Source organism: Anser anser, assembly GCF_964211835.1.
Source record: "Anser anser genome assembly, chromosome: 3".
Lineage (NCBI taxonomy): Eukaryota > Metazoa > Chordata > Aves > Anseriformes > Anatidae > Anser > Anser anser.
Genome location: NC_139722.1, coordinates 82,391,088 through 82,398,940, shown reverse-complemented (window position 1 = coordinate 82,398,940; position 7,853 = coordinate 82,391,088).

Here is a 7,853-nt window from a genome sequence, read left to right as displayed (position 1 = left end):
AAAGCATACTGGGCCACTCACAAAGTAGACTAGAAGGACATTCACCCGGGAGAACAGATGCTCAGCTCCAGTGGATAATTATTATAAAATATTTAAGAATACAGCAATGTATAAATGCTGTAATCCTCCTGAAGTCCGTTTTTTCTCTTTTCACAGCCCAGTTAATATTCAATTATTTGCAAAGTAGAAGAGTTTTAACTTCCCTTTGTCAGAGGAAGGAATGAAACCTATTTGATGATTTCTGGCTGAGCATATTAGCTATATGAAGTGTTGCTTACAATTACCTATTCCTCAGGTGGTGGTGCATAAAGAAGGTCTGAGGACCACATGTAGCTCCAGGACATTGTTTCAGTTTTAAAATCCCAGCCAAGAAGAATTATTCCTGCCTCTTCAAAGCAACTTGATTACAAGACCCTGATATTTGTTGCCTTTATCATTTTTTACTTATTAACTGAAACCTGTCTATGAATTGACTGTAGAGTCTAGATATATAATTTAAGAGTGTGGATTTATTGAGTATGGCTGAAAGTAAGATGATCTAGCCTTGGATACTGCCCATAGCCTTTCATCAACTTCGCTCATGGTGTGATAATTGACTTCCAGTAATGAGAGCTGGATCCTTGGCCCACAAGAGGATGCTTCTGCTCCTAGTTATGTACCAGGTGTGTGTGAACCAGTAATTGCCACACTTGCCCCATCCCACAAGAGTGCTTCTTCAGTCTGCTTCATGTGACAGCCCCATTAAAAAATTGTGGAGGACAGATCTGTCCACAAAATCTCTTAGACTGAGGTTCTATGACAAGTCTTCCTATCCTGAGACTGTTGGTATGACAAGTGTCATGCAAGTGTCATGTAGAAAGGGCAATATTGACAAGCCTTTTAGGGAAGCCCAGCACAAGCTGGTCTTCAAGCCCAGATTTTTTACCCAGTGTTACAATTGCATGGAGGAAAGGAGTTTGAGGTAGGAAAAGTTGGTCCGAGGTGAAAGGCCAACTAAGATATAAAAATTCATTTACCTCTGTTCCTGCTCTTACAGCGTGACCTGTGTCATGGAATCATAGAATGGGTTGGGATGGAAGGGTCTTTAAAGATTATTTAGTCGTCCGTCCCCCCCCCCCCCCGCAATGGGCGGGGACACCTTCCACCAGACCAGGCTGCTTAAGGCCCCATCCAACCCATCCCTGAACACTTCCAAGGATGGGGCATCCACAACTTCTCTGGGCAACCTGTTCCAGTGGCTCAGCACTCTCATAGTAAACAATTTCTTCCTATTATCTAGTCTAAATCTACCCTTTCTTAGTTTAAAACCGTTACCCCTTGTCCTATCTCTACACTCCCTAACAAAAGAGTCCCTCCCCAGCTTTCCTGTAGACCCCCATTAGGTACTAGAGGGCCACTATAATGTCTCCCTGGATCCTTCTCTTCTCCAGGCTGAACAACACCACCTCCCTCCCTCCCTCAGCCTGTCTTCATAGGAGAGGTGCTCCAGCCCCTTCGATCATCTATCTTCATGGCCCTCCTCTGGACTTACTCCAATGGGTCCATGTCCTTCTCATGTTGGGGGTCCCAGAGCTGAACACAGTACTCCAGGTGGGATCTCACAAGAGCAGAGTAGATGGAGAGAATCACTCCCCTCAACCTGCTGGCCACTGTGCTTTTGATACAGCTCAGGATAGAGTTGGCTTTCTGGGCTGCAAGTGCACATTGCTGGCTCATGTTGTGTTTCTCATCAACCAACACTCCCACATATTTCTCCTCTGGGCTGCTCTCAATCCATTCTTCACCCAGTCTGTATTTGTGCCTAGGATTGCCCCAACCCAGCTGCAGAACCTTGCACTTGGTCTTGATGAAATTCATGAGATTCTCACAGGCCTGCTTCTCAAGCCTGTCCACATCCCTCTGGATGGCATCCCTTTCCTCCACAAGTTGACTGCACCACACAGCTTGGTGTCATCCACACCAATGGTGTCCAATGATGATGCACTCAATCCTACTGTTCATGTCGCTGACAGACAAGTTAAATAACACCTGTTCCAATACCAACTACTGAGGGACACCACTCATCACTTGTCTCCACCTGGATATCTGATCTTGCACCCCAATGAGTAGCAGCTCCCATATATGTGTCTAGGCCAAAAAAAAAAAAAAAAAAGAAAAAAAAAAGGGGGGGGGGTTAAGTTGGGTAAATATATGGCAGTATAAGGAGGTCTTGTGCAATGCATGCAATAGAGAAGCCAGATGGTCACGCAGCAAAGTCTAGTGATGAAACGAGGGGTCTCCTTAGGCGTTCAGTCTAGCACACAGTTTAAATACAGGACAGTGTACAGATGAGTAAAAGACCTGTCCTGGGGATGTAAAAGAGATTCACACGTGTCAATTTAAACCATATTTTACTATAATAAAAATGTCAACGTCTAACAGAAGTAGGTAAGAAGAAAAAGGGAATAAACAGAAAAGAAGGAGGAAAGAAATGAAAGAAACAACATACATGGGAAATGAATAAGTAGTTGGAATATTAAATGTATTTACTGACTCTTGCTATAAAGTGAGAGGCCAGAGAAGACAAGAAAGGCACAGGTTACCATTGTTGTTTTCAGTAGTTTCCCAGAGCCTTCATTTGAAATTTTGTATGTGTAACATAAGTTCTCTAATGCCATCACTTTTCAATTTTATTTTATTAAATAACAGCTTCTGATATAATGCATTCTGCACTGAAGGACTGAAAATATGATCAGCTTGTACCCTTAAACTAAGAATATTTAAATGATATTTAAAACAGATAATAAATTGCATAACTTATCAACAGTTTTACATGGACCATACACTGCTGAAAAAACATTTTATGTCCCTATCTATTAGCAAATATTATATGATATCTCACATATTGCTGTCTTTCCGATCTCATTTGATTTCATGCTATAAAATCTGTCACTACTGTACTGTTCAGTATTTGTTCAAATCAGAGCAACAGGAATCAGGTCATATATGGGATTTCTTTATTTGTTTTAATTTTATTTTATTTTTATCTTTTAAAATTTATTTTTGTCTAGTAGACAACTAGGTGCATTTCCTGTGAAAGTGTTTTTTCATTATATGGTAATAGAAAGCCACCAGGTTGTAGGATGGGTGCTTTACCTGTAAATGTTAGTTTCTACATTTTCTGTAATGGAAAATTCTGAGTTTTTATTACCTGTCAAACCTTGACAAAAAAAAAGTATTAATGTGAATTACTGAAATAAGTTACAAAACATCCAATTTCTTTGACTTTATTCTACACCATTTTATTATATTCTGTACACTTCGCTCCAATAATATGATTGAGTGGAATGTTGAGATATGACAAATTCTCCTGGAGTATTTTAAAATGCCCCACAAACAGAAAGAAAGGGAGAAAGAACCAAGTGTCACAAATTTTTAATGTAATAAGGACTAGTAGTGGCCAGGATTAAGACATACAAACATTAAGAATTTCCTGTACTATGCAGCTCATGCAGGCCTGGAGGGTATGACATAAAATTTACTAGTAATACCAGGTTCAAAACAAAAGCCATTGTTCAAAGGTTATGAGAGGCTGCAATTTTTCTGTGGAAAATATGAAGTCCAGCATTTAAATTGTAGATCATTTTATTTATTTATTTATTTATTTATTTATTTATTTATTTATTACACATATATTACTGTTTGGGGAACCTTAGTGTTCCCATACCAACATGGTACAGGTAAATTATGTTAGGTGAAAAAGTTATGGATGGTATTTTTATGGGTTGTTTGGTTTGCTCGTTTCTTCTTTATTTTGTTTCTGTTCCTGAACACCATCTGATCTGATCCATGTAGATGAAAATAAAAACAGAAGAGGTCTGTCTCAACTTATTATGTGCTTACAAAGTGCTATAGCCCTATGAAGTCAAAGTTCTTTTCAAGCTTTGGGGACATTTTTTGCTTGCATATATTTACAATATATGGACAAAATACTGCAGTTTGTCTCAGTTTTAAGAAGAAAAGATATAAGGACTCTCCCAGAAGAGGGAGAGAATGTCTACGAAAATGAATAAAATAATATGTAAAGCAAAGAACAACTTTGAGTAGACAATAGTATTTTGCAAATCAGATATGTTTATAGAAATCAAATTGGAATCTCTGAGTGGTAGGAAAAGCAGCGTAAACCTGTATGGAAAAATATTTCAGCAGTGGGTGCTTTAAGGGAAAGACCCTTAGCAAGGTTCTTGCAAGTGCAATAGCTGCAATTAGAGAAATTATGTGAAAACTTTGCAATTGAGGCTCTATAAATATTAACAAAATGGATACTCTAGAAACATATCTAATACACCTCAACCTTTTTTTTTTTTTTTTTTTTCGGTGAAGCTTTCAGCAAGAGCCTGTTCTTCAGTTCTCTTTATATCCTATATTTTTCTCAGTCTTCGTGTGGCTCAGAAGGACTTGACCTGAAGATAGATGATCCAGATCTTAGCAGAACCTGTTTTCTCAGCATAATTGTTGATTGCCCCAGGTTCATGATTCAGTTCTTTAATGTCAATAATTTATAATAATTTCTGCAATAATATGGAAAACAATACTTTTGAGTCTATGATAAGGTCATCTGATATCATGAAAGAAAAGTCCTTGGAGAAAGAGCAATATCATTTATGGACAGTATATGCTAATTTGACAAACTAACAAGACCAAAAGACACTCTGGACTGAGTCCTAGGAATAAAGCCAAATAAAATAAAAATATTAAAACTGGCTGGCATTCAGAATCTAATCACAGTATCAGCAAATTTGAAAGGCTCTGGAAGGTTTAGTGGAAGGTGTCATTTACAGAGCATTTTAAATGCAGGCGTATAGAATTGTTCAGGTTGGAAGAGACTTCTAAGATCATCTAGTCTAATCTTTAACCTAATAATGACAAGTGCACTGCTAAACCATTCTACTAAGTGCTACATCTACACATATCCTGAAGACCTGATGTAAGGTTAGTCCACAGTATTGGATCCAGAAAAGTTGAGTGTGTTCTTCTCTTCAGGACTAAGGGCTGGTGTTACAATTGTTCCTGAGGAATTCACCAGTGATTAATATCACAGAAACTTCATGTAGCTTTGATCTGTGGGAGGGCCTGCCAATGACCAAACCACTTATTTGTGTAACATAAATACAAATAAATGTTTAAATGTGCTCCATCACATGACTTTGTGAACAATGAAGAATGGAAAACCTACAGTAAAGGGACTGTCATATATGAAGCTCAGAATTTAGTGGATTGATTGGAAATTTCAGGTTGGAAATTAGGAGAAATTTCTTCTCAGAAAGAGTGGTTAGGCATTGGAACACGTTGCCCAGGGAGGTGATGGAGTCACCGTCCCTGTGGGTGTTTAAGGAAAGGTTGGATGTCGTACTTAGGGACATGATTTAGTGGGTAATATTAGTGGTAGAGGGATGATTAGACTAGATGATCTTGGAGGTCTTTTCTAACCCTAATTATTCTATGATTCTATAATTAACAGACCCACACAGAGTGTCCTGTCTATCTGACATTGAGAAAATGGGCTGAATTACCCTTTCCTAAAGTTTTTCCTTTTTTTTTTTTTTTTTTGTCTTGAGAAGGTACTTAAAAAGTTGTGTGAGAATTTGATGATCTTAAATTTTTTATGTATAACTATATACACATATTAAACTTTTTGCAGTAGCAGAGTGAACCTATGTATAGGACTCTTACTTGCCATTGACTCCTTGTATACTGTATTAGCATCTTGGACTGAAGGAAATTAATTTCACTCTTGTTCTCTTTCTCTCTCTCTCTCTCTCTCTCTCTCTCTCTCTCTCTCTTTTTTTTTTTTTTAAATGAGAGTAGTTACCTATTAAAAAGAGATGTTGGAAGATTAACTTATTTTCACACAGTGTTTCTTCACTGACTCATTAAACACTAATAATTTGTCAAATGTGTATCTTTTTAATTATGGTTACGTAAAAGTGGCTGATCGCAAAATTATTTTCCGTAAAAACAAGAATCAGATATTGATTTCAAAACTTGTATGTGTGACATCCATCTCATTAATCACAAACAAGGATATCACCAAACAGGCTTTGGAAGATATAAAACCAAAGTATCTAATTGTGAGCAGACGTGGTGGAAGCACTTGTCTTTTTAAATAATTTAAAAATTGAAACAAGATCCTAATCACCCCTAGGCTGTGACCCTGTGATAAACTTTCAGGATCTTAAACAGTATAGAATAGTCCTTTTTTAATAACAATATTGATGGTAGAGGTAGAGATTCAAATGGTGAAACTTGTTGTAAAAGAAAATTCTGTTTTCATCATGTTTTACTCTTTTATCAGGGTATTCACAGTGATTGAGTTTACATTAACGATGTAATTTTTGAGACAATAACCTAAGACTGGCATCAGAGTGTAGCTTAACTTTGTTGCCTTTTCAAATTGCAACATCCTTTCATGGAAGAAACTGATAAAACAAATGGTTTTGTTTGTTTTCTTTAGTTTGTAATAAAAAGTTTCTGGCAGACAGATGAATGTGCAGCTGCACAGAAACGTTCAAGCCCTTGATTACAGTCAATTACTTGTTTTAAAGAAATCTGAGGAATGGGAGATATTTATGTGATAATTTGAAAATGGATATACTGTGATCATGCCAGTGAAGATTTAGAATCAAAGGCATCAAATAAACTAATAGAGCTAAGCCAAGCGTGACTAAACAGAATGGAACATAGTAGAGTGACAAACTAATCATTTTTGAAAGGCATAAAAGCTATGGTAAATGGAGTAATCAGCCAAATTATAAATAAGAACCTCCAATAAATATTCTTCTAAGCTGATAATCAGAAATGCTTTTTAAGAATGGCATTGGAAATTCACAGGTTGGATGGAAGCCGTATAGCATGGGAAGCACTCCTCTCCCAACAGTGTCAATAGAGAATGGTAATATTTAAGTGCTTGTAGAAACAGGTCCAGAGAAATGATAATAGGGCCAGATATTGAGAATTATCATTAATACTCCAAAATTTTAGTGTCCGTAGTGGGAGCTCAGGATGAGGAACTTTGGGGAAGAAATCTAGGAAATTAAAGATAGCAGTTATGTGTTCTCCCAAAGTCAGGAATCCCTAGAGACTATGTGAGTTACACAATTTTTGCAAGCCACGTAGGAAGGCTAGATCTGCTTAGTTTTAACTTTCCTTCAATTTTTCCTTCAAATGAATACTAAACTGCTTTAATAAATCCCACTTGGCTAAAACAGACTGGTCATGAGGTGGTTGTTACACCACCACTTGCAAGTTAACAGGACCTCTACCAACACCAGATTTTGACTTCTGCTTGTGCTTAGACATTGCTCTGCCTGTAACAGAACATTTTCTGAGATGCAGTCAGACAGCATTGGACTGTAGGCATAAATTGCATGAAAGAGTAAGTAAGATTTCTCACTTTATCAGTCCCACTGATCTCTAAATTTGAAATCAGAAAGGAGTTTCTCCTCCAGAACAGAGAATCAGAGATTCTAGAAATTCTAGTATGTTTCTTCTTTAAAATGTGAGTGTAAAGTATTGTATTCGGAAATGGCAAGTTAGGTCTCTAACTGCAAAATTCAAAATCCTGACTAGGCAGCAGTTAAATACAAAAAATACTCATGTTGAGTTTTTCGTCAACAAACACTCCCACATCCTTCTCCTCTGGGCTGCTCTCAGTAAACTACTTCTTTCCGTATCCTTTTGGTCAAGACCTGTTGACATAATGAGGAGGCTGTGGGGATGTGTGCTATGGAAGAAAGTAAGTGTCAGGGAAAAAAAAATAGTGAACTGAAACTACTAAAGCTCTAAACTAAAACTACTAAACAAAGAGTTTATTT